This window comes from Salmo trutta, chromosome 24 (genome assembly GCF_901001165.1).
Source record: "Salmo trutta chromosome 24, fSalTru1.1, whole genome shotgun sequence".
NCBI classification, from domain to species: Eukaryota; Metazoa; Chordata; class Actinopteri; order Salmoniformes; family Salmonidae; genus Salmo; species Salmo trutta.
In genome coordinates, this window is record NC_042980.1 from 22,756,431 (window position 1) to 22,782,796 (window position 26,366).

General features: G+C 42.7%; 1 protein-coding gene across 3 annotated transcripts in view; it reads left to right on the plus strand.

Annotated features, from left to right (window-relative positions):
- The window catches only part of LOC115160952 (uncharacterized), an 81,780-nt gene that overhangs the window by 26,111 nt on the left and 29,303 nt on the right, over window positions 1–26,366 (plus strand). For 2 of the 3 annotated variants that reach the window (XM_029711518.1, XM_029711517.1), the window contains exon 2: window positions 22,414–22,585. The gene's annotated coding sequence lies outside the window, so the exon portion shown is untranslated. Of the gene's footprint in view, window positions 1–20,519; window positions 20,775–22,413; window positions 22,586–26,366 lie in introns of those variants that run through there. The other variant, XM_029711519.1, reaches the window with a different exon arrangement.

Here is a 26,366-nt window from a genome sequence, read left to right on the forward strand (position 1 = left end):
CACATGGATTGGGATTAGTCACCCGGCCTCCCACCAGATCAATTGGGCAAGCTCGATGGGAGGATCGATGGTGTGTTCATGTGCACTGGATCGTATCATGGTCTCATCTGGTCTGGGCTGCAGCCTGCAGAAGAGACAATGCTGTGTCTATGGGCGCTGGTCAAAAGTAGTGCACTACATAGGGGAATAGGGTGCCATTTGGGATGCAGAAATTGACTGGCTCTGTCTTCTGACCTCAGTCGCACCAGGACGACCAGGGAGTAGGGAGCAGCCAGAGGAGAGGAGAGGAGAGGAGGAGGTAGCAGAGCAGCAGTCAGAAGCGTTAGGTGTCAGCTACCAGCCATGTGGGTGGAAACAGCACAGCATGCCAGCTCCCCTGAATATTTCATCTGCTGAAAGAGAGACAGAGAGCAGGAGAGAGACTGGGAGCAAGAGAGAGAGAGAGAGATAGGGGAGCGAGAGAGCAGTAGAGATAGAGAGAAAGTAGGAGAGAGGTAGAGATAGATGGAGAAGATGAGATGGGGAGTGGGGGTGAAAAATAGAGGGGAGAGTCACCTCCCAGGAAATTGGAAAATATTTATTTGACTTGTCCAGGTTTGTACAGTTTCCGTCAGAGCGAAGAAAATGTAGTTTGTGTAAAGGGTTCGGGACCAACCAGGTTCAGATGGGGGGGGGGGGGGGGGGTAATCATTTTGATTGTCACCAGTCAAGACTACTAACTAGAGGATATCCTAGAGTCATTCACAAAATATGGCTCCCCCACTTACTACACTCACTGTAAAAGCAAAAATGGCACTTCTGCTACCTGCTAAAAAGGTAGATTTTTTTCAGTTGGTATATTATGTTTTTTATTCAATTATAATGGAAAGCCCCACGATGTTAGCTACAATTGAAGAAATCAGATGCACTAATGCTGAACATGCTTCCAGGATGAGCAGGAGTTGTCTTAGCTCCCAGGTAAAAATACTGTACTGCTATTTTTGGCTCAGTAGAATTAAAATAGTAGTAGACAGTTCAGGCTGCCAAATGTCATTCCTAAACAGTACAGCATGTTGTGTAGGACTTTATGTGCCTCTGAACTGGCAGATAGTGTGACTGTCTGTCTCCCTGCCACCCAGATATGACAGCAGGTCCATATCCCTCCTGTGCTCTGCTGTGCTGGGTCTGTCTGAATGATAGTGATTGTAGAGCTGTGAGGAGTGATAGACAGCTATGTGTTCATCACACCAGCATGAGTGAGAGAGAAAGAAAGAGACTGAGAGAGGAGAGAGAGAGTTATACCCTTTACAGACAGACTTTACAGTATGTTGCCTCTAAAAAAAAAAAAATCTGCCAATGTTTTTTAGAGCCCAATTCATACAGTCCAATTTACCACATTCTTACTAGTGTAAGTCTTTTATATCTCCCGCGCACATGCTGGCGCGTTTAGGATTGGGAGTAGATAAATCCATTGAATAATCTATGGGGCTCCCGAGTGGCGCAGCAGTCTAAGGCACTGCATCTCAGTGTAAGAGGCATCACTACAGTCCCTGGTTTGAATTCAGGCTGTATCACATCCGGCCGTGATTGAGAGTCCCATAGGGCGATTGGCAGGCCGTCGTCGTAAATAAGAATTTATTCTTAACTGACTTGCCTAGTTAAATAAAGGCTACATTTCCAATCTAAATATACCATCACAAAGAAGTCCATTATTCATTTGTTTTAGGCAGGTCCTAAGAAACATTATAAGACAAATAAAATATGTTTTCCAAAGAATAGAATTGCATATTTTGAATGTGATGATGTTACTGGTCTGTGCCTAAATGCTAAATGGCTGCGCCATGCACATGAAATCAATACGTATTTTGTTCATTAAACAGACAAGACACACAGGATCACAGTCAACACACATATAGGCTATTTAATAGTAGGTTAACAATATAATGAAATATACAGAATATAATACAAATAATAGAATGCTAAATAGAATTATAGCATGCTAAATGTTTCTGATCAGTGACAGATTAACACTTGATTTAGGCTACATTATAGCATGCTAAATGTTTCTGATCAGTGACAGATTAACACTTGATTTAGGCTACATTATAGCATGCTAAATGTTTCTGATCGGTGACAGATTAACACTTGATTTAGGCTACATTATAGCATGCTAAATGTTTCTGATCGGTGACAGATTAACACTTGATTTAGGCTACATTATAGCATGCTAAATGTTTCTGATCGGTGACAGATTAACACTTGATTTAGGCTACATTATAGCATGCTAAATGTTTCTGATCGGTGACAGATTAACACTTGATTTAGGCTACATTATAGCATGCTAAATGTTTCTGATCGGTGACAGATTAACACTTGATTTAGGCTACATTATAGCATGCTAAATGTTTCTGATCAGTGACAGATTAACACTTGATTTAGGCTACATTATACCATGCTAAATGTTTCTGATCAGTGACAGATGAGCTATACCACCTCCACTTATTTGCCCAGACAGAAACCCATTAACCAAATAGCCTATACAGACAGAGATTCAGTGAAACAAAATCACATTGATTGATTAAGTAAAGTTACAGGTTTTGGTTGGGAGTAGACCTAGGATACTAAACAACTGTGAGTGAAGAGCAAAATAATCCACTTGTTAAGCTAAATAACATTCTGGCTAAGTGTTCGGATCACTAGCTAGGTTTCCATCCAATTGGCAACAGATTTTCATGTGACTATTCAAAAATCAGCATAAAAACATGCATTTTTCCCCAGTCATGTGTTTCCTTCCATCAAATGGACTTGTTGCAGAGAAAAGGCTCTGCGTGATGACATAGCGCACATAAAAATAACTTTTGCGGTTAAATTCCCATGTACTGAATAAAAAAATACAAGTTTAATGGGTTTCCATTGCATTTTTAACTCTACTCATGGTTGTCTCACAACAAAATGGTGTTATATAGTGAGTGTGCCTAGTCTGGTATTGGAACATAACTTTGTTCATCTGTAGCCTAATAAACTGTATGCTTTCCGGACAAGTCGTAGTGGGAGGGCCACACAACATGTCATCACGTGACTCCAAGTTTACTTCAAAATGATGGTTAATATATAAATATTTGTGCATAAATGTACAGTGCATTCAAAAAGTATTCAGAGCCCTTCACTTTTTCCACATTTTGTTACATTACAGCCTTATTCTAAAATTGATTAAATATTTTTTTCCCCTAGTCAATCTACACAGAATACCCCATTGTGACAAAGCGAAAACAGGCTTATAATTTTTTTTTGCTAATTTATAAAACATAAAAAACTGAAATATCACATTTACATAAGTATTCAGACCCTTTACTCAGTACTTTGTTGAAGCACCTTTGGCAGCGATTACAGCCTCGAGTCTTCTTGGATATGACGCTGCAAGATTGGCACACCTGTATTTGGTGAGTTTCTCCCATTCTTCTCTGCAGATCCTCTCAAGCTCTGTCAGGTTGGATGGGCAGTGTCGCTGCACAGCTATTTTCAGGTCTCACCAGAGATGTTCGATCGGGTTCTGGCTGGGCCAATCAAGGACATTCAGAAACTTGTCCCGAAGCCACTCCTGCGTTGTCTTGGCTGTGTGTTTAGGGTCATTGTCCTGTTGGAAGGTGAATCTTGGCCCCAGCCTGAGGACCCTGGAGCATGTTTTCATCAAGGATCTCTCTGTACTTTTCTCTGTTCATCTTTCCCTTGATCCTAACTAGTCTCCAAGTCCCTGCCGCTGAAAAACGTCCCCACAGCATGATGCTGCCACAACCATGCTTCACCGTAGGGATGGTGCCAGGATTGTTCCAGACGTGACGCTTGGCATTCAGGCCAAAAAAATCAATCTTGGTTTCACCAGACCAGATAATCTTGTTTCTCATGGTCTGAGAGTCTTTAAGTACCTTTTGGCAAACCGCAAGCAGGCTGTCATGTGAGGAGTGGGTCAGTCTGGCCACTCTACCATAAAGGCCTGATTGTTGGAGTGCTGCAGAGATGGTTGTCCTTCTGGAAAATTCTCCCATCTCCACAGAGGAACTCTGGAGCTCTGTCAGCGTGGCCATCGGGTTCTTGGTCACCTCCCTGACCAAGGCCCTTATCCCCCGATTACTCAGTTTGGCCAGGCGGCCAGCTCCAGGAAGAGTCTTGGTGTTTCAACATTTCTTCCATTTAAGAATGATGGAGGCCAGTGTGTTCTTGGGGACCTTCGATGCTGCAGAAATGTTTTGGTGCCCTTCCCCAGATCTGTACCTCGACACAATCCTGTCTCTCCGGACAATTCCTTCCACCTCGTGGCTTGGTTTTTGCTCTGACATGCACTGTCAACTGTGGAACCTTACTGTATATAGACAGGTGTGTGCCTTTCCCAATCATGTCCAATCAATTGAATTGACTACAGGTGGACTCCAATCAAGTTGTAGAAACATCTCAAGGATGATCAACTGAAACAGGATGCACCTGAGCTCAATTTCCAGTCTCATAGCAAAGTGTCTGAATACTTATGTACCTTTTTTTATTTATACATTTGTAAAAATGTCTAAAAACCAGTTTTTTGTCAGTATGGGGTATTGTGTTTAGATTAATGAGGAAATATTTGTATTTAATACATTTTAGAATAAGGCTGTAACGTAACAAAATGCAGAAAAACAGAAAAACGTCTTGGTTTGAAAGGTGTAAAAGAGACGGGGGTGGGGATACCTAGTCAGTTTTACATCTGAATGCCTTCAGCTGAAATGTGTCTTCAGCATTTAACCCTGAATCTGAATCAGAGAGGTGTGGGGGGGCTGCCATAATCGACATCCACGTCTTCGGCACCCAGGGAACAGTGGGTTAACTACCTTGGTCAGGGGCAGAATGACAGATTTTTAACTTGTCAGCTTGGGGATTCGATCCAGCAACCTTTCGAGAGTGAGAGAGAGAGCGAGAGAGAGAGAGAAAGAGAGAGAGAGAGAGAGAGAGAGAGAGAGAGAGAGAGAAAGAGAGCGAGAGAGAGAGAGAAAGAGAGCGAGAGAGAGAGAGAGAGAGAGAGAGAGAGAAAGAGAGCGAGAGAGAGAGAGAGAGAGAGAGAGAGAGAGAGAGAGAGAGAAAGAGAGCGAGAGAGAGAGAGAGAGAGAGAGAGAGAGATGGTGTTTAGCTCCTCAGCAAACAGATGACAGCTGATCAGTGACTCTCCTCCCCTTTTATTCCAAATCACCTCCCCTGACCTCTCCTCATCCCCTCCTTCTCTCCCCTCCTCTGCGTGTAAGCCCATTACTAGCCTGGCCTTGGCTTAGGGAGACTAGGAGAGCCAGGGAGCCCACCACTCCCCCGCTTTGATCTCTCCTCTCCCCCCTTTCCTCTCCTCTCTCTGTGTTGGTTGTCACAGTTAGCTGTGTGATCCCTGTTCTGACACCAGACCCGAGAGCAATGAATGAAGGGCTCTGGGGGAGCGATCCTCTTTAGGTGTATGCCAGTACTTTGATCAGCTCCTCATGGGGAAAAGTTACTATTGACATGACATTCTCAGGCAGCAGGGTGAAAGGGCCACATTGACCTGTTCTTTAAAAAGACAAAACCACGAGAGCATGTGGTTGTCTGATTGAATGTTTTCAATGCAAGTATTGGTTTGAAGTCTTATTTAGTTTGCATTTTTTATTACGATGGGATGTCTAATCATTTTCTATTGTAAAAGTTCTCATTATCTTCTTTGGTGTTCCGTCCCACTTTAAAAGAGTGATTTCTCTGAGAAGAGAGCCTTTGAAACAGGAGGTTTATTAATAAGCAGACTAACATGGGTAGAATTTTCTATTTGTTTTTTTTTCTTGTGTGAAGTTAAGGACAGAGCAGTCAGATACAGGGTGGTGATGTGATGGAAGACATGACTGATATCAATCACTCTAGACAGGAGCTACTGTCGGTCCCCCTTCTCCCTGCTCTCCTCCCTCACTGCACCGATCTCTCTCCATCTTTCTCTCCTTTCTCCACTCTCTCTCTCCATTCCCCTGTCAGTGATATGAATGAGTCATTCTGCCATCTGTTCCTGAGTAAATTCTCCCTTATTACCCTCTCTTTGTTTATCGACAACACTCCTGGGATTAACTCTCTCATTCTCTCTCTTTATCTCTTGCTCCCTCATTCTCTCTCCTGTCTCTCTCAATCTCTCTCTCTCACACTCTTGCTGTGTCTCTCTGTCTTGCTCTCTCCATCTCACTCTGTTCACCCTGTCTCTCTTTCTCTCTCCGCCCTCTCTCTCTCCCTCTATCGTTCTCTTTTTCTCTCTTTCATGCTTCCTCTCCCATGCTACCTACCGTCTTTAAGCCATGCGCCATCATTATTTGTTAGTATCTCTCTCTCTCTACCTCTTTCGCCTTCTCTCATCTCATTTCCCATGTCACTCTCCTGCTCCTCCTCCTCCTTCTCCGTTTCCTCAACACATATTCTTTCCCCAAAGCTTTTATGTTTCCCCCTTCCCCTCGGCCTCTCCACCTCTCTCTCTCACTCTACCCCAGCCTCTCTCTCTCTCTCTCTCTCTCTCTCTCTCGCTCTCTCTCTCTCTCTCTCTCTCTCTCTCTCTCTCTCTCTCTCTCTCAGGAGATTTATCGTGTAGGAATGAGGTCACACTCATCTCACAGAGGTCCCTAGATTGTTTTTGTTATTGTTACCGTTGCCGCGGTCGTGGCGGTGTTGATGTAGCAGTAACAACAACAAAAATAGGAAACTCTGTAAAGGCGACAGCCGAGCCAGGAAGCCTCACTACTAGACTACACTGCCTGGGCTTACAGAGACCTCTACCTGAACCCAAATACTGTACTCTACTGGATCAGATCAGGTTGTTTTGTTTCCATCAGCCTGGAAAACAACAATTGTTTTGTTTCCATTGCATTATACATTTCTATAAGGCATAAGGCGTATTTAAATGAGACAGCAAACATACATATTTGATTTCAAGTAGTTTATCAACAACAAGAAACATACAGATGTAGGATCGTATTTGATCACCCTGTTGCGGGAGAACTATCCTGCAATGCAGTGTATTTTAGGTTTAAAAAGGCTTCTGAAGTTTGTAATTTCCACTTTGAAATTTCAGACTTGATTTTCGCTTATGAAAAATTTATCAACCACTACAAAAATGTCCATTCATTATAATTCACATAATAATTCACATTTCCTGTTGCTGCAGGATTATTTTCCTGCTGTAGCAAACTGGCTCAAATGAATTCCAAACACCGGTTCCTGTTGGGAGTACTCGAGGACTGGAGTTGGGAGCCACTGCGTGTAGCCTACAATTAGATTTTAAGTAGTTGTAATCAGACCTCTAAATTATCTTTTTTACAGGGGTCTACTGTCGGAACCCACGTTGTTTTGTATCCATTGCATTAAACATTTCTGTAGGGCTGATTATTTAAATGAGACAGGAAACATATTTGATTTGAGGTAGTTATCAACAATCAGTTCCTGTGTTTATACAACGAGCCATTGAATTGAGAGAAATCTCTTGTGATACTCTTGTGTATAAACTAGGAATGAAATGCCTAATTGACTGAGTGCCACAAAGACTGAGCTAGCATAACTTGCTTCATTTTAAAAATAGTGCAGCTCTTTGTCACAGAAATGCCAAAAGTGGGGACGGAAGCGACCACCATCTCTGCCTCCTGTTGTCCATGCAGCTGACCAGACCTGGGTCCAAAAAGTGAACACTACCCGAAATCGTTGAAATACTTTGAGCGATTGGTTTAGCCTGTCTGGAATGCCTGATCGGCGGAGTTTATAATTTCGTGACAGTTCTATTGTTTCCATTTTGCCAGGCAAGCTGAATAAAACACAGCTGAAGCTTTTGAAATGCTGTAAAATAGTATTTGAACCCAGGTGTGCAGCGGACAGAGCCCAGGGTTTCATATTATGTTCGAAGGAGAAGAAGAACAGCCTTTGGGGATGGAAGAGAGAGAGGACTGCTGCCTGCATGGCCAACATTGATTCATAAGTCTAAAAGAGAATTAGAATGCTGCTTTGTTTTCATTCAGAGTCCCGATGGGGAAATCAGCTTACTATTGGGTTATGTTACATGATATACTGTACAGCAGCCATGCTCCCTCCATGCCTACTGTACTTTATTGATCAGATCAAATCATGCACTGTCACATGTGGATAGGAATTATTATATTACCAACAATACAGTAGCATCTTCATCTCATTAAGGGCTGTCTGCCTGCCTCTCTCCAGGCCTACTGTACTGTATTCATCAGCTTATGCACTGTCACATGTGGTTAGCGATTATTAGGCTACAGTACAGTACAGTACCATGTCATTAAGGTCTGGCTGGCACTCAATGGACTGTTTGATTGTGTAAGAGGGGAGAGCAGACTGAAAATGGAAAAAAGTCACTCTGGGAACTTACCAATGTAAAATCCTTCAATTCACAATAAAAAATTAGGAACCCAGATTCCCTGTGTTCCCCCTATTTCCAACCCTGAGAGTCTGCTTTATTTTGGGCTGTGTCCAGAGAAACTGGTGGTAGTGACAGATCCATGATGGATCTATAACCCTCCATGAGTCAATACCAGAGCCGGAATGGAGTGACAGATATCCACTCCTCTGATTGGCTCTATTACACTGTATGTGTTCCAAATGGCATCCAATTCCCTATATAGTGCATTATTTTTGACAAGGGTCCATAGTGCTCTGGTCAAATGTAGTGCACTATATACAGAATAGGGTGCCATTTGGGACACAGACTCTGTTATTGGGTTGGCTGCTATTTACATCATACTCTCACACTCTAAAGCATGTGTGATCATTGGGTGATTACTTTATGTGGTGATTCTACAGAAGTGGTGCAAATTGCAGTACCACAAATATATACATATATATATATATATTTTTAAACAGTTAAGTCTCCAAACGTTGGATATTTATTTACTATTTTCTAGTATTGAGATGCATAGCCAGCAAGGAGGCTCCAACCATCCAAGATCCCAAGCATTGACATCTAGTTGGCCAAAACATAGACGTCTATAATGTGCTCTACTGTACTATACTCTACTCTACTGTATACTACTGTACTCTACTATACTGTACTGTACTCAAGTTTACTCTACTTGATGGCACTGTATACTAAAACGAGTTATATCCATCTACAGTTTATACTAAAACGAGTTATATCCATCTACAGTCTATACTAAAACGAGTTATACCCATCTACTGTCTATACTAAAACGAGTTATACCCATCTACAGTCTATACTAAAACGAGTTATACCCATCTACAGTCTATACTAAAACGAGTTATATCCATCTACAGTCTATACTAAAACGAGTTATATCCATCTACAGTCTATACTAAAACGAGTTATATCCATCTACAATCTATACTAAAACGAGTTATACCCATCTACAGTCTATACTAAAACGAGTTATACCCATCTACAGTCTATACTAAAACGAGTTATATCCATCTACAGTCTATACTAAAACGAGTTATATCCATCTACAGTCTATACTAAAACGAGTTATATCCATCTACAGTCTATACTAAAACGAGTTATACCCATCTACAGTCTATACTAAAACGAGTTATATCCATCTACAGTTTATACTAAAACGAGTTATACCCATCTACAGTCTATACTAAAACGAGTTATACCCATCTACAGTCTATACTAAAACGAGTTATACCCATCTACAATCTATACTAAAACGAGTTATACCCATCTACAGTCTATACTAAAACGAGTTATACCCATCTACAGTCTATACTAAAACGAGTTATATCCATCTACAGTCTATACTAAAACGAGTTATATCCATCTACAGTCTATACTAAAACGAGTTATATCCATCTACAGTCTATACTAAAACGAGTTATATCCATCTACAGTCTATACTAAAACGAGTTATATCCATCTACAGTCTATACTAAAACGAGCTATATCCATCTACAGTCTATACTGAAACGAGTTATATCCATCTACAGTCTATACTAAAACGAGTTATATCCATCTACAGTCTATACTAAAACGAGTTATACCCATCTACAGTCTATACTAAAACGAGTTATATCCATCTACAGTCTATACTAAAACGAGTTATATCCATCTACAGTCTATACTAAAACGAGTTATACCCATCTACAGTCTATACTAAAACGAGTTATATCCATCTACAGTCTATACTAAAACGAGTTATATCCATCTACAGTCTATACTAAAACGAGTTATATCCATCTACAGTCTATACTAAAACGAGTTATATCCATCTACAGTCTATACTAAAACGAGTTATATCCATCTACAGTCTATACTAAAACGAGTTTTACCCATCTACAATATATACTAAAACGAGTTATACCTATACCCATCTACAGTCAATACTAAAACGAGTTATATCCATCTACAGTCTATACTAAAACGAGTTATATCCATCTACAGTCTATACTAAAACGAGTTATATCCATCTACAGTTTATACTAAAACGAGTTATACCCATCTACAGTCTATACTAAAACGAGTTATATCCATCTACAGTCTATACTAAAACGAGTTATACCCATCTACAATCTATACTAAAACGAGTTATATCCATCTACAGTCTATACTAAAACGAATTATACCCATCTACAGTCTATACTAAAACGAGTTATACCCATCTACAGTCTATACTAAAACGAGTTATATCCATCTACTGTCTATACTAAAACGAGTTATATCCATCTACAGTCTATACTAAAACGAGTTATATCCATCTACAGTCTATACTAAAACGAGTTATACCCATCTACAGTCTATACTAAAACGAGTTATATCCATCTACAGTCTATACTAAAACGAGTTATATCCATCTACAGTCTATACTAAAACAAGTTATACCCATCTACAGTTTATACTAAAACGAGTTATACCCATCTACAGTCTATACTAAAACGAGTTATACCCATCTACAGTCTATACTAAAACGAGTTATACCCATCTACAGTCTATACTAAAACGAGTTATACCCATCTACAGTCTATACTAAAACGAGTTATATCCATCTACAGTCTATACTAAAACGAGTTATATCCATCTACAGTCTATACTAAAACGAGTTATATCCATCTACAATCTATACTAAAACGAGTTATATCCATCTACAGTCTATACTAAAACGAGTTATATCCATCTACAGTCTATACTAAAACGAGTTATATCCATCTACAGTCTATACTAAAACGAGTTATATCCATCTACAGTCTATACTAAAACGAGTTTTACCCATCTACAATATATACTAAAACGAGTTATACCTATACCCATCTACAGTCAATACTAAAACGAGTTATATCCATCTACAGTCTATACTAAAACGAGTTATATCCATCTACAGTCTATACTAAAACGAGTTATATCCATCTACAGTTTATACTAAAACGAGTTATACCCATTTACAGTCTATACTAAAACGAGTTATATCCATCTACAGTCTATACTAAAACGAGTTATACCCATCTACAATCTATACTAAAACGAGTTATATCCATCTACAGTCTATACTAAAACGAATTATACCCATCTACAGTCTATACTAAAACGAGTTATACCCATCTACAGTCTATACTAAAACGAGTTATATCCATCTACTGTCTATACTAAAACGAGTTATATCCATCTACAGTCTATACTAAAACGAGTTATATCCATCTACAGTCTATACTAAAACGAGTTATACCCATCTACAGTCTATACTAAAACGAGTTATATCCATCTACAGTCTATACTAAAACAAGTTATATCCATCTACAGTCTATACTAAAACGAGTTATATCCATCTACAGTCTATACTAAAACGAGTTATACCCATCTACAGTCTATACTAAAACGAGTTATACCCATCTACAGTCTATACTAAAACGAGTTATATCCATCTACAGTTCTCTTGATCTCTATGATTGACACTTCACACAGGTCAAGCAATTTAAATATCTAACAACATAATGAATTAGATGGATATGTAATTCAATCAGTCAACAAGTTTCAGATTCGTACAGTCAACATTGAACATTTTACAGAGAACAATGGAGAATTCTCTAATGTCAAGGTTTTGAAAATCAGGTTAAAAAGCATGTTTTTACCAATTTGTTAATTTGGTATGCAAATACAATTTCTGTGCATGGTTCACTACCAGTTTTATGGTAGTGACAAATTGTTTGGGTTGGTAAGGAATTCTGGTAAATATTTCAAATATGCTAGTAGTATATACAGTTGAAGTCAGAAGTTTACATATACCTTAGCCAAATACATTTAAACTCAGTTTTTCACAATTCCTGACATTTAATCCTAGTAAAATTCCCGTTTTAGGTCAGTTAGGATCACCACTTCATTTTAAGAATGTGAAATGTCAGAATAATAGTTGAGAGAATTATTTTTTTCAGCTTTTATTTATTTCATCACATTCCCAGTGGGTCAGAAGTTTACATACACTCAATTAGTATTTGGTAGCATTGCCCTTAAATTGTTAAACTTGGGTCAAATGTTTCAGGTAGCCTTCCACAAGCTTCCCACAATAAGTTGGGTGCATTTTGGCCCATTCCTCCTGACAAAGCTGGTGTAACTGAGTCAGGTTTGTAGGCCTCCTTGCTCGCACACGCTTTTTCAGTTCTGCTCACACATTTTCTATAGGATTGAGGTCAGGGCTTTGTGATGGCCACTCCAATACCTTGTCTTTGTTGTCCTTAAGCCATTTTTCCACAACTTTGGAAGTGTGCTTCACGATTGGGATGGTGTTCTTCGGCTTGCAAGCCTCCCCCTTTTTCCTCCAAACATAACAATGGTCATTATGGCCAAACAGTTCTGTTTTGTTTCATCAGACCAGAGGACATTTCTCCAAAAAGTACGATCTTTGTCCCCATGTGCAGTTGCAAACCGTAGTCTGGCTTTTTTATGGTGGTTCTGGAGCAGTGGCTTCTTCCTTGCTGAGCGGCCTTTCAAGTTATGTCAATATAGGACTCGTTTTACTGTGGATATAGATACTTTTGTACCTGTTTCCACCAGCATCTTCACAAGGTCCTTTGCTGTTGTTCTGGGATTGATTTGCACTTTTCGCACCAAAGTACGTTCATCTCTCAGAGACAGAACGCATCTCCTTCCTGAGCGGTGTGACGGCTGTGTGGTCCCATGGTGTTTATACTTGCGCACTATTGTTTTCACAAATGAACGTGGTACCTTCAGGCGTTTGGAAATTGCTCCCAAGGATGAACCAGACTTGTGGAGGTCTACAATTATTTTTCTGAGGTCTTGGCTGATTTATTTTCATTTCCCCATGATGTCAAGCAAAGAGGCACTGAGTTTGAAGGTAGGCCTTCAAATACATTCACAGGTACACCTCCAATTGACTCATATGATGTCAATTAGCCTATCAGAAGCTTCTAAAGCCGTGACATAATTTTCTGGAATTTTCCAAGCTGTTTAAAGGCACAGTCAACTTAGTGTATGTAAACTTCTGACCCACTGGAATTGTGATACAGTGAATTATAAGTGAAATAATCTGTCTGTAAACAATTGTTGGAAAAATTACTTGTGTCTTGCACAAAGTAGATGTCCTAACCGACTTGCCAAAACTATAGTTTGTTAACAAGAAATTTGTGGAGTGGTTGAAAAACGAGTTTTAATGACTTCAACCTAAGTGTATGTAAACTTCCGACTTCAACTGTATGTCTAACCAACATATGTTGGAAGACATGTGTGCTGAAAGTTTTGGAAAAATAGGATACAAATTAGAATTTTTTTCCCAGCCCCCAATTTCCAACACTTCTGTAGAATGACCCATAGCAGCAAGTGGCTTCTGAACCTTCAATTAACCATAACGATTAACTATGTTGACATGGAAAACATATTGATTCTGGTTGGTATCGACATTGTCCATTTGTCTCTTTGACTTTCACAGTGTTACCGCCGCCACCAGCACCCTATTAACAGGTACAGTATATTACTATTGCTAATCCAGCCAGGGGTAAAATGTACCAACGCAAAGCTATATCATCTTGTACCCTAAAGGTACGTTTGCTGGCCGAGAGTAGTAAGCACCTCTGAACAGAGTGCCAAACGCAATTTGCAAACCAATTCTACATGTAGGAACGGCCGAAAACGTCCGCGGTCAGACACCTAACCCGGCGGGTGGCACCTAAACACACCGCGCCGAATGAACGGCGTACAAACAGCAGATGAAAGGTGTGTGTGGTTCCTAACACTGTTACTGAGAATTATGTGTCCATCAGTCGCTGAAGAACATACCAATACATTAGGCCTGCCATTTTCCACTCAGTCAAATTGAATCATCCTATGTGTGTTACAACAAGCAAATATATGAGGAGGTCCACAAAACAAGCACATAGTTATAGTTTGGGACATATTTGACATCGCTCATCATCCCTTCATTTAAACCATCATCCCAAGCTTCTTATCTTTATAGTCTTTTATGATAGCTTTCCCTGGACATGATTTGCATGGATTGGTTGGATGTGCTCCTTTGAACGGTCTCTCTCTCTATTGAAGACTCTATTCATTGTCTCTTTGAATAAATAGAGTGAAGCGGAACTGCATTTGGTTGCTCTGTGCTCATGGAAAAAAATCATACAAAAGAAGAAAGGTGGCCGTGTCTGTGCTATCTATGAGTGCCCAAATGGCAGTTGCAGCCTATACCCTATATAGTGCACTGCTTTTGACCAGAGCCCTATGGGCCCTTGTCCAAAATAGTGCACTATATAAGAAAAAGGATGCCATTTGGAAGGTAACCTACATATCACCTCATTCCCTGTCTGTATTATTCATAGAGCCAGTTAACAACTCAGACTGGTGAAATATTCAGTGGAAGGTAATGAATGACCCCCGCCCACTCACCGTCCAGGAACAGAACAGAGATATGCCCAGCCTTCACCTGAGCTGTAATCAGTGATGTGAAACGTTCTGCACAATGCAGATAGAAATAAAGAATAGACATGACATGATTCTATCAATCATACAATCATGTCTATTCTACACAATGGAGTTGTATGTGATCGTTCTGTAACGTTACATTCTCCTGAACACTGACCCGTACAGTGCTGTTCTGGCTCAGATATTTTCCTTTCACATTGTCCTTTCCAGCATGGTTCAAGCGACTGTGGTGGATTCGTAACCAGACAAGCACAGCACTTGACTTGGCTTGACTCAGCTCAATAATTGTCTTAGGTCTCTCTTTATGTGGTGTTGTGTCCCTCTTGTTGTGATGTGTGTTTTGTCCTGTATTTATATTGTATTTATTTTTTAATCCCAGGCCCCAGTCCCCGCAGGAGCCTTTTGCCTTTTGGTAGGCCGTCGTTGTAAATAAGAATTTGTTCTTAACTGACTTGCCTAGTTAAATAAAGGTTAAATAAACAAATAACAAATAAACAAATAATGAGAAAAGGGAAACATAGTACACTCTTAGAAAAAAAGGTGCTATCTAGAACCTTAAAGGGTTCTTCGGCTGTACCCATAGAAGAACCCTTTGAAGAACCCTTTTTGGTACCAGGTAAAACCCTTTTTGGTTCCATGTAGAACCCTTTCTACAGAGGGTTAACATGGAACCTAAAAGGGTTCTACCTGGTACCAAAAAGGGTTCTACCTGGAACCAAAAAGGGTTCTCCTATGGGGACAGCCAAAGAACCCTTTTGGAACCCTTTTTTCTAAGAATGTAGAGTGCATTCTCTGTGTTCGGAGTCTAAACTACACCCCCTCTACACAGCCTCTCATGGCCTTGTAGTCTAAACTACACCCCCTCTACACAGCCTCTCCTCCCCATGGCCTTGTAGTTCACACACATCCCAGGGACATGTTGCCTAATTAACTCCAGACTTCCACGTTAGACCTTTGATGTTGTCAGAACGCTACTATGCTAGTCGTCTATACCCTGGTGGTGCTCTGTAGAGAGACTCTGTAGAGAGACTTTGTAGAGAGACTCTGTAGAGAGACTGTAGAGAGACTCTGTAGAGAGTTGTAGTAGGAGTTGATGACTGCTGAGCCCGGGATGATTCTTATTAACCTACATTTCTCTGACTGATGGGAGGGGAGAGAGGTGGGGAAATGGAGGTTATGCCTTCTTTTTTTTCTCCTGGCATCTCGCTCTCATTTAGGCTCTCTCTCTCGTCTGGTTGAGTATTCTGTCTCCTCCTACTTTGAAGAGTGTTCATCTGTCTGCACCTACAGTAAGGATGGCTTGTCAGGATCCACTCACCCCTTCCCACCACCTCTCTCTGTAATCTCTCCTCCCTCCCTCCTCTCCCCTCCACTCTCTCATCTCCTCTCATTCCCTTGCCTTCCCTCCTCTCTCTCTCCCCATCCACCTCTTCTCCTCCCCTCCTCTACTTTCTCCGCCCCTCTGTCTACCCCATCATCCCCCCTCCCTCATCCACCTGCTCTAGGGCTGTCAGGAGACAGACAGGTACTCCACTTCATCAGGATCCCAGCATCTTATGACCCTGCCTGCACCTATATCAGCCTCCTGTGTTTGACTTTTTAATCAGCCTTGCCTGTTTACATGTTAGTCATTTAGCAGACACTCTTATCCAGAGCTACATACAGTTTGCCATTATACTCAGTGTACTTAGTGTCTGTGAAGGTGTTGTGTCCTGTGCTCTCGTATTAGAAACAGAGAGGCCAGAGGAAGCAGCCATAAACCTGTGTAATTTCAGTCCTTTCCAAAGGCAATTAGTGTTATTTCATATATAGACCTACATCAAGCGCACCATTTTATTGGTGTAAGTTCAGCTATGTGAGGCCTAAAATTAAGCAATAAGATCCGTGGAGGTGTGGTATATGGCCAATATACCACGGCTAAAGGCTGTTCATATACACGATCCAACGCGGAGTGTCTGGAAACAGCCCTTAGCCGTGGTATATTGGCCATATACCACAAAGCCCTGAGGTGCCTAATTTTTATTATAACCTGGTTACCAACGTAATTAGAGTATCCAGGTAAGACCCAGATGCAGACTGTGTCGAAGTAACAATCTTTATTACAGCAACAGGGGCAAAGTTACAGGACGGCAGGCAGGCTCAGGGCAGGCAGGGTGGTCAGGCGGTTGGGTACAGGGTCAGGACAGGCAAGGGTCAAAAACCAGGAGGATGAGAAAAGAGAGACTGGGGAAAGCAGGAGCTGAGACAAAAACGCTGGTTAGCTTGACAAACAAGACAAACTGGCAACAGACAAACAGAGAACACAGGTATAAATACATAGGGGATAATGGGGAAGATGGGCGACACCTGGAGGGGGGTGGAGACAATCACAAAGACAGGTGAAACAGATCAGGGTGTGACATAGAGCAGTAAAAATAAATGTTTTGTCATACCCGTAATATACCACGGCTGTCAGCCAATCAGCATTCAGGGCTCAAACCACCCAGTTTATAATGTGTTTCAATTATTAGATTCCATCAGTAACTATTAAGTGCATGTGGTTTGTTTTAGTGAAATTATCTGGAGATTGATTCCCTCGGTGAGACCAGTATTTGTCACAGTTGACTTGGACTGGTGTAAGGCGGAATCAGATGCAGGAGACAGGTGCTGGAGTTGAGTGTCCTTTTAATAATTTGACACACAAAAAACAAAACCCCGAGGCACAGGGCGCTACAGACAGACTGCCTGGGAAAAACACATTCCCGATATTGCGAACTATATATATTAGCGGCACAAAAAAGGCACGGGGCGCAACCCGGTAAATCCTCTCTTCCTTAAACTGTCAGAAAACAAACCCGTAATAAAACACGGACCACCGTCCTGAGTGGACAATCAACAATCCCGCACAAAATCCCAACTGAAAACACACCTTAAATAAATCCCCACTAATGACAACACAAAACAGGTGCGGAACAGACAGACAAAACTAAACGACAGAAACAACGATCGGTGGCAGCTAATAGGCCGGCGACGAAGACCGCCGAGCGCCGCCCGACCGAGGAGGGGCGCCACTTTCGTTGGATCCTGTGACAGTATTCCATTGAAGGGTCATGTGAATGAATGGTTGTGTTACATAAGATATTGGCGATAAGCATCTCTAGTCGATCAATAAACCCTTGGTATCCAAGGCTTCCAGCCTATCAGATTGCTACATGATCAGATCAGATGCAATCTCTGGATCCTTTCTCCCAGCCCGCAAGACAGACAGTTTGTAGAATCTAATGCCAACATGGCCACTCTGTTTTGCTCTCTAAACTAAGGCAGGTAGCCTAGCGGTTAACAGTGTTGTAACCAAAAGGTTGCTGGTTCGGATCCCAGAGCCGACTAGGTGAAAAGTCTGTCAATGTGCCCTTGAGCAATGCATTTAACCCTAATTGCTCCTGTAATTTGCTCTGGATCAGAGTGTCTGCTAAAATGTAAATGAATGTGTTTTTAAGAAGAGTGGTATTCCACCCTGCTTTTGTAGTATTAGAGCTTTATTCAGACAGTATGGAAATAGAGGCAGGAGACAGATCAGGAGGAAGCAGAAAATGTGGAGGTAGGGATTGAACCCAGGACTATATCGAGCATCTAATAATGTGTTTACTGCCAGGAGTGTTCCCACTTGACCACACATGCTCTCTAAGACAGAGCTTGTCTGTCTGTCTGGCTGACTGACTGACTGACTGCCAGTCTGCCACATACCAGCGGATCAGATCAGTCATCACAGGGAACCTGGTCTGAGTGAGTTAATTCCTAGTGGAGCAAAGGGCCTCAACATTGCATCTCCAGTGAGCCTTGTTCTGGCCTTTTCTTTTACTTCAGTCCTGGCCTGGGTACATTACTAGCCTAATTTACTGAAGGACACTGGTGTTACTGATGCTCCAGTGACCTAGCAGTGTTACTGCACCTGTATAATGCAACTTCACCGTACGTCTGTCTCGGCTTATTGTAAAGCACAACGTGAAAAGACCCTATATGGTATAGCTGACACACCAGCGGATAGGCTTAGATCACAGGTCAAACTCGTTCCACGGAGGGCAGAGTGTCTGCGGATTTTGGCTTCACCCTTGTACTTAATTGATGAATTAAGGTCACTAATTAGTAAAGAACTCCCCTCACCTGCTTGTCTAGGTCTTAGTTGAAAGGAAAACCCAGAAACCCGCTGACACTCCCCTGGCCTAGATGATACCTGTATTTGTACTGTTATCCAAGGCCCAAGATATTGCATTCACTGACCGTAGGACAATCTGGATAAGAGATTTTGCTGAATTAACAAATGCATGTCTAACAGTTTAAACATGTCTCATAGTCCAGCTACCTCTCAACCTTTTAACCATCCACATAGCCGTCCTACTTTCAAACTCTTGTCTTGACCATAACTTTGTTGTCAGAGGTCAATGTTATAATGGCAGCAGTGACACATGACAGTCGTTGAGTATAACATGGTGGTGGAAGAACCAAGACATTTTCCTGTGTGTGGATACTGTCTAGTGAACAGTCACTTGGTCTTAGTGCAGAGTGACTGAGGCTGAGCCTTCAAATCTCCAACTGGCCAGGTTTTTGTCCATGTTTTCAGGCTCAATGCCACCAAATGACACAGGCTGTTGTATACTGTACATGGCTTGGCTTGCACACACACCACCACGGATCCCACCCAAGTTTGGTACTGAGAAGTCAGTGAAGGGAACACTGAACACATGGCAGAGTGAGGGAGGGCCATTCCCTGCTCTCCAGCTGGGTTTGCTGGTGCTCCCTGTCACTCACACAGTAGTCACACAGTATGGAGGATGAGCCTAAAAACACCTGCTGGGCCATCATAGTGGTCCATGATGTTTAGACAGACAGACACTTACCACCCGCAGAGTATACACATGCACAGGCACACAAACACACACACACTCGTACAACAGCACAGACAGACAGACAGAGAGAGAGAGAGAGAGAGAGAGAGAGAGAGAGAGAGTGTCCCTGGGTCTTTATTTCTGCCAAAGTGGTTTTCTCCTTCCTGGTTGTCCTCCAGGGCAGGGAGATGATTTGAGACAGACAGACCCAGCAGACACACTCACTCATGTGTGTGTTTCTTTTCTCCCTGGATAGGAACGGCTGGAGGAGGTGTCACAACTAACTGCCATGTTATTATCACATAATTATAGACTGTGTAAGAGTGCTCAGTGGTTAATGCTCAATGGGATATTGGTACACACAGACAAACACACACACACACACACACACACACACACACACGAAAAGTAATTAATACACTACAGTCAACTCAGTGTGGCACTGGTATCCACTGACAGTGATGTCCCACATGACATACTGGATAAAAATGACTCCGACGCCTGTCCAAACAGACTATACACACACACAGCTGCAATGTGGGTCAGATCAGGATATTGTTGTGGTATGCAGGATGTGAAGTGAGCAGTACCACCATGGTTCTAAAGATAGATGAAAGAAGCTACTGGGCTGCAGCTCGTGTGTGTGTGTGTGTGTGTGTGTGTGTGTGTGTGTGTGTGTGTGTGTGTGTGTGTGTGTGTGTGTGTGTGTGTGTGTGTCAGCTCCTCTGATGCTGCTGCCTCACGTTCTACATTCTAGGCACTTGGCTTGTCAAACCTCAGGCTTTTGCTTCTCCATTCTCCCCCCTCCCTGCTACCTACCAAGGGGGTTGTCACAAATGGAAACTGGCTGGCTTCTAAAAAAAGTAGCGTGTGCCGTCAGTGACTGTGCTGTGCTGCATTTAGACTCTCTGTCTCTCCCAGGTAGCTACGATGACTGAGGATGCAGAGATGTGTGTGTTGAGGATGGGATACGGTCCTTTGGAATGGAAGACATAGGAATATATTCTAGAGGCTTGAAGCAAGTTTAGAACTAGGTAAGAATGTGCTTCTGTGATATTTTCTGCCTTCTATTTCTGTGGAAATAGTTGTGCAATCCTTTCAGTTCTTTAGAGTTGTCTGTAGTTTGACATGGGATGTGTAGTTTGACATGAGATGTGTGGTTTGACATGAGATGTGTGGTTTGACATGAGATGTGCAGTTTGACATGAGATGTGTGGTTTGACATGAGATGTGTAGTTTGACATGAGATGTGTGGTTTGACATGAGATGTGTAGTTTGACATGAGATGTGTGGTTTGACATGAGATGTGTAGTTTGATATGAGATGTGGGGTTTGACATGAGATGTGTAGTTTGATATGAGATGTGTGGTTTGACATGAGATGTGTGGTTTGACATGAGATGTGTAGTTTGACATGAGATGTGTGGTTTGACATGAGATGTGTGGTTTGACATGAGATGTGTGGTTTGACATGAGATGTGTGGTTTGACATGAGATGTGGGGTTTGACATGAGATGTGTAGTTTGATATGAGATGTGTGGTTTGACATGAGATGTGTAGTTTGACATGAGATGTGTGGTTTGACATGAGATGTGTGGTTTGACATGAGATGTGGGGTTTGACATGAGATGTGTGGTTTGACATGAGATGTGTGGTTTGACATGAGATGTGTGGTTTGACATGAGATGTGTAGTTTGACATGAGATGTGTGGTTTGACATGAGATGTGTGGTTTGACATGAGATGTGTAGTTTGACATGATATGTGTGGTTTGACATGAGATGTGTGGTTTGACATGAGATGTGTAGTTTGACATGAGATGTGTGGTTTGACATGAGATGTGTAGTTTGACATGAGATGTGTGGTTTGACATGAGATGTGTGGTTTGACATGAGATGTGTGGTTTGACATGAGATGTGTAGTTTGACATGAGATGTGTGGTTTGACATGAGATGTGTGGTTTGACATGAGATGTGTGGTTTCGACTGTCCTGGTTGGTCTTGTATTTGTGCAGTTTTATCATGGTGGAAATTGTTGTGTAATGTTGTCATTCAGCGTTGAAGCCCAGTAGTTGAATTGCATGATAGAGTGGTTAGAGTTGGATGTGTGAACATCAGTGTTTCCCTGAACTAGTAATCAAACTCTAATGATGTTACTCACTTACGGCTAATTCAGTTCAGTTCGGCTTTTTTTACACTATCAAATAGTATCTCTCTCGCTCGATTTCTCTCTCTCTCTCTCTCTCTCTCTCTCTCTCTCTCTCTCTCCCCCACCCCCTTTGGCTGGGAATTGCCAGGGACCTCACGGTATGATTTTATCATGACACTTAGGTGCCGATACAATATTTATTGTGATTCTCACGATTGCTGAAAACAAATTGGCTTCCTATTGAAAAAGAAGGTGGAGAACAAGCTATGAAGGAAAAATAGTTTTGGTTCAGAGTTTTGGTTCAGGTACAGCCAACCAGCGCAAAAATAAGATTGTGATACTGTCAGAATTATACGATACGATATATCATCAAAAATAATATCCCAATATGTAACTATACATTTATTCCCCCATCACTACCTCATAGAAGACAGAAATACTAGTTTCAGCTGTCTCTGCTGGTTTGTTTATTTGACTCTATTGAGTCCACTTGTTGATGGAACTGTATCTCTCTCTTCTTGCTCCAGGCCAGGACTGTCTGGGTATCTGGATGCTGTAATCTCTAGACTAGACACACTGTTGTTCTTCACTGAAGACAGACTGTGAAGAAACCAAAGAGGCTGTGTGTTTGGGATGGAGCCAATGACCAGGAGGCTAAACTGAAGGAGAACGAGGCCACCGAGATTTGATTCAAATGGGGTAAGTTTAGACTGCTACTGGGCTTAACGGGTGGTGATCAGAGGATTGGGTTACCAACATGATAGATCACTGGAATATGATGCTTGAGGTTGTTGTGTAACCTCCTGAGAGCTAGACACACACTGACTCATCTAGGTGATCATACACACACACACACACACACACACACACACACACACACACACACACTGACTCATCTAGGTGATCATACACACACACACACACACACACACACACACACACTGACTCATCTAGGTGATCATACACACACACACACACACACACACACACACTGACTCATCTAGGTGATCATACACACACACACACACACACACACACACTGACTCATCTAGGTGATCATACACACACACAAACACACACACACACACACACACACACACACACACACACACACACACACACACACACACACACACACACACACTAAGGAGTGCTAAGAAGAAATCAATGACTATCTTGACCTGATATTATGTCATACGACTAATAAAACTTGAAACTTGGTGTGACTCAGTAGTATTTGTAGAATTACTTCAACCATCACTGAAAGGAAGTCACCTTCCAGAAAAAACAACACTTTCCCATATCATTTACGGACTAGCTCCTCTCCTCTCTTATTAACTGGGGCCCTCTTCTCCTCACAGAGGATCAGTATGACTGATTTACTATGGAGCCAGAGGAGATGAAATACACCCTGGTTAGTGGCAGTGACAGTAGGAGCAGAGAGAGCAGGGAAAGTCGAGGCCCTAATAAAGCCTGCCTCACTGTGTGCCTTTAATTCAATCTGTAATTCAATCAGAAAGGGAGAGAAGATTCAGAGACATTGGTTCTCACACACACGTACGTCACGCATGTACACACACACACGTACACACGTACACACACACACACCTCGCACATGCTTATCAGACACGCTCTTAAATGAAGTCTGTATATTCACATCAGTACTTTTTTCTAAGAAAAGTGAGAGATACACACATGCGAGAACACAACCCGGGGCAGAAAGGGCTTTCACAAGAATGATTGACAACGACAACCTCCAGTGCTGAAAGGATCCACTTGCCTGCGTACATTTAGATGCAGAGATAAATACCAGAGCCTTTGTCAAGGCACGCAGCTCATTCAATCCAGCCTAACAGAGTTTTAAATTAAACCTGAATATCGTTCTTTTACCTCCAGCATGTTAAGAATATTAATATACTTATTATCTACCATCAAACTAAGCTATTGTTTTTCTCTAGCACCATAGAGCCAGCTGGTAAGAGGGGAGGGGTGCATTGGTAAATAAACCTCATCTTATTGCATTCATCTATGCATCAGGGAGGGATGAGGGATGATGATTCTGCCTAACGCAGCCCTGTTTTATAACTAAGTGCTGTCTGTCTTTTGACCCTAATTCGTGCTGAAGATTACAGAGAGGTAGCTAGCTAGCTATATGGATGGCCCTGTCCTGGCCCCCAGCCATGCAATTTGTACTAATTACAGAGATAGAGGAGTTAGTCCACTACGCAGCACTATTGCTCTCTTTCATTCTTTCTCTTCTCTCTCTCTCTCTCTTTCATTCTTTCTCTTCTCTCTCTCTCTTTCATTCTTTCTCTCGCTCTCTCTCTTTCTCTCTTTCTCTCTCTCTCCCTGTCTCTCCTTCTCTTTCCCTCTCCTCTCTGTCTTTGTCTTCTCTTTCCTCTCTCTCTCTTGCCCTGTCCCTCTCTCTTCTCCTCCTAATCCACTGCTCCTCTCTGATTTGTAGAATGAGTGCCGAAGGATAACTGCAAAGTGGCAGTCTTTATTACTGTCCGTTCAGTTTCATGTTTTATTTTCCTCCTCTCGTTTTTCATCATGGCCCAAGCGGATAGAGAGAGAGGGAAATAAACCCCTTCTTTTATTCATTGCTGCGGAGCGATGCCATTTTTTTAAATGAATGTGATTATTCAAGTTAAGGGAAGGAACCACTTGTTTGGAGGAGGGGACAGTGGTTATCCACATGGCCAAAACCACAGTATCAACATCAGTGTTGTAGTACTCGAGTCCTGTCTCCAGACCACAGATTGAGTGTCTCTGTGTCAGAGACACTTTTTTTGGTCTCGGACAATGAGGACTCATCATTTCTTCGCTAGACCAGCTGAGACTAGCGGAGTGAAAAACTCATCATCAGCTCCCATTCAGTCAGAGCATAAGAATTTCCTTGATTGGCTGGTAGGGAAGAGTGGGGGAAGTTGTTTGAAAGTTGAACGCTCACTATTAGTAAGTGGAGACTGGGGAAGTTGTAACATATTTAGTATTGTTTTCTAGTATAGACCTGTTTGGGTTAGTGATCATTAGTAGAGTGTCTCTCTATTTCTCTCAGCATTCTGACTGTCTAAAGAATCCATATGTTGTTCTGACATATCAACACAGAAATACTGGACATTTTGAACTTTAATTATGGTGGCGATTTGACACAATTACAATCATGGTCTTGAATTCCAATTTGTAAGTCGCTCTGGATAAGAGCGTCTGCTAAATGACTTAAATGTAAATGTAAATTGGACTTGCATTTTTCTGGTCTCGGTCTTGACTCGGTCTTGGAACCCTCACCCCCCTCTAGTCTCGGTCTTGACTCGGTCTCACCCCCCTCCCGGTCTCGGTCTTGACTCATTCTCACCCCCCTCCCGGTCTCGGTTTTGACTCGGTCTCACCCCGGTCTCGGTCTTAACTCGGTCTCGGACGCCTCACCCCCATCCCGGTCTTGGTCTCGGTCTTGACTCGGTCTCACCCCCTCTCCGGTCTTGGTCTCGGTCTCACCCCCTCTCCGGTCTTGGTCTCGGTCTCACCCCCTCTACGGTCTTGGTCTCAGTCTCACCCCCTCTCCGGTCTTGGTTTCGGTCTTGACTCAGTCTCACCCCTCCCGATATTGGTCTTGGTCTTGACTCGGTCTCACCCCCTCTCCGGTCATGGTCTCGGTCTTCACTCAGTCTCACCCCCTCCCGATCTTGGTCTTGACTCGGGTCTCACCCCCTCCCGGTCTTGGTCTTGACTCAGTCTCACCCGGTCTTGGTCTTGACTCGGTCTCACCCCCTCCTGGTCTTGACTCAGACTCACCCCCTCCTGGTCTCGGTCTTGACTCAGTCTCACCCCCTCTCCGGTCTTGGTCTCGGTCTTCACTCAGTCTCACCCCCTCCTGGTCTTGGTCTTGACTCGGTCTCACCCCCCTCCTGGTCTTGACTCAGTCTCACCCCCTCCTGGTCTTTGTCTTGACTCGGTCTCACCCCCCTCCTGGTCTCGGTCTTGACTCAGTCTCACCCCCTCCCGGTCTTGACTCGGTCTCACCCCCCTCCTGGTCTTGGTCTTGACTCAGTCTCACCCCCCTCCTGGTCTCGGTCTTGACTCAGTCTCACCCCCTCCCGGTCTTGACTCGGTCTCATCCCCCTCCTGGTCTTGGTCTTGACTCAGTCTCACCCCCCTCCTGGTCTCGGTCTTGACTCGGTCTCACCCCCTCCCGGTCTTGGTCTTGACTCGGTCTCACCCCCCTCCTGGTCTTGGTCTTGACTCAGTCTCACCCCCTCCCGGTCTTGACTCAGTCTCACCCCCCTCCTGGTCTTGGTCTTGACTCGGTCTCACCCCTTCCCGGTCTTGACTCAGTCTCACCCCCCTCCTGGTCTTGGTCTTGACTCGGTCTCACCCCCTCCCGGTCTTGGTCTTGACTCAGTCTCACCCCCCTCCTGGTCTCGGTCTTGACTCGGTCTCACCCCCTCCTGGTCTTGGTCTTGACTCGGTCTCACCCCCC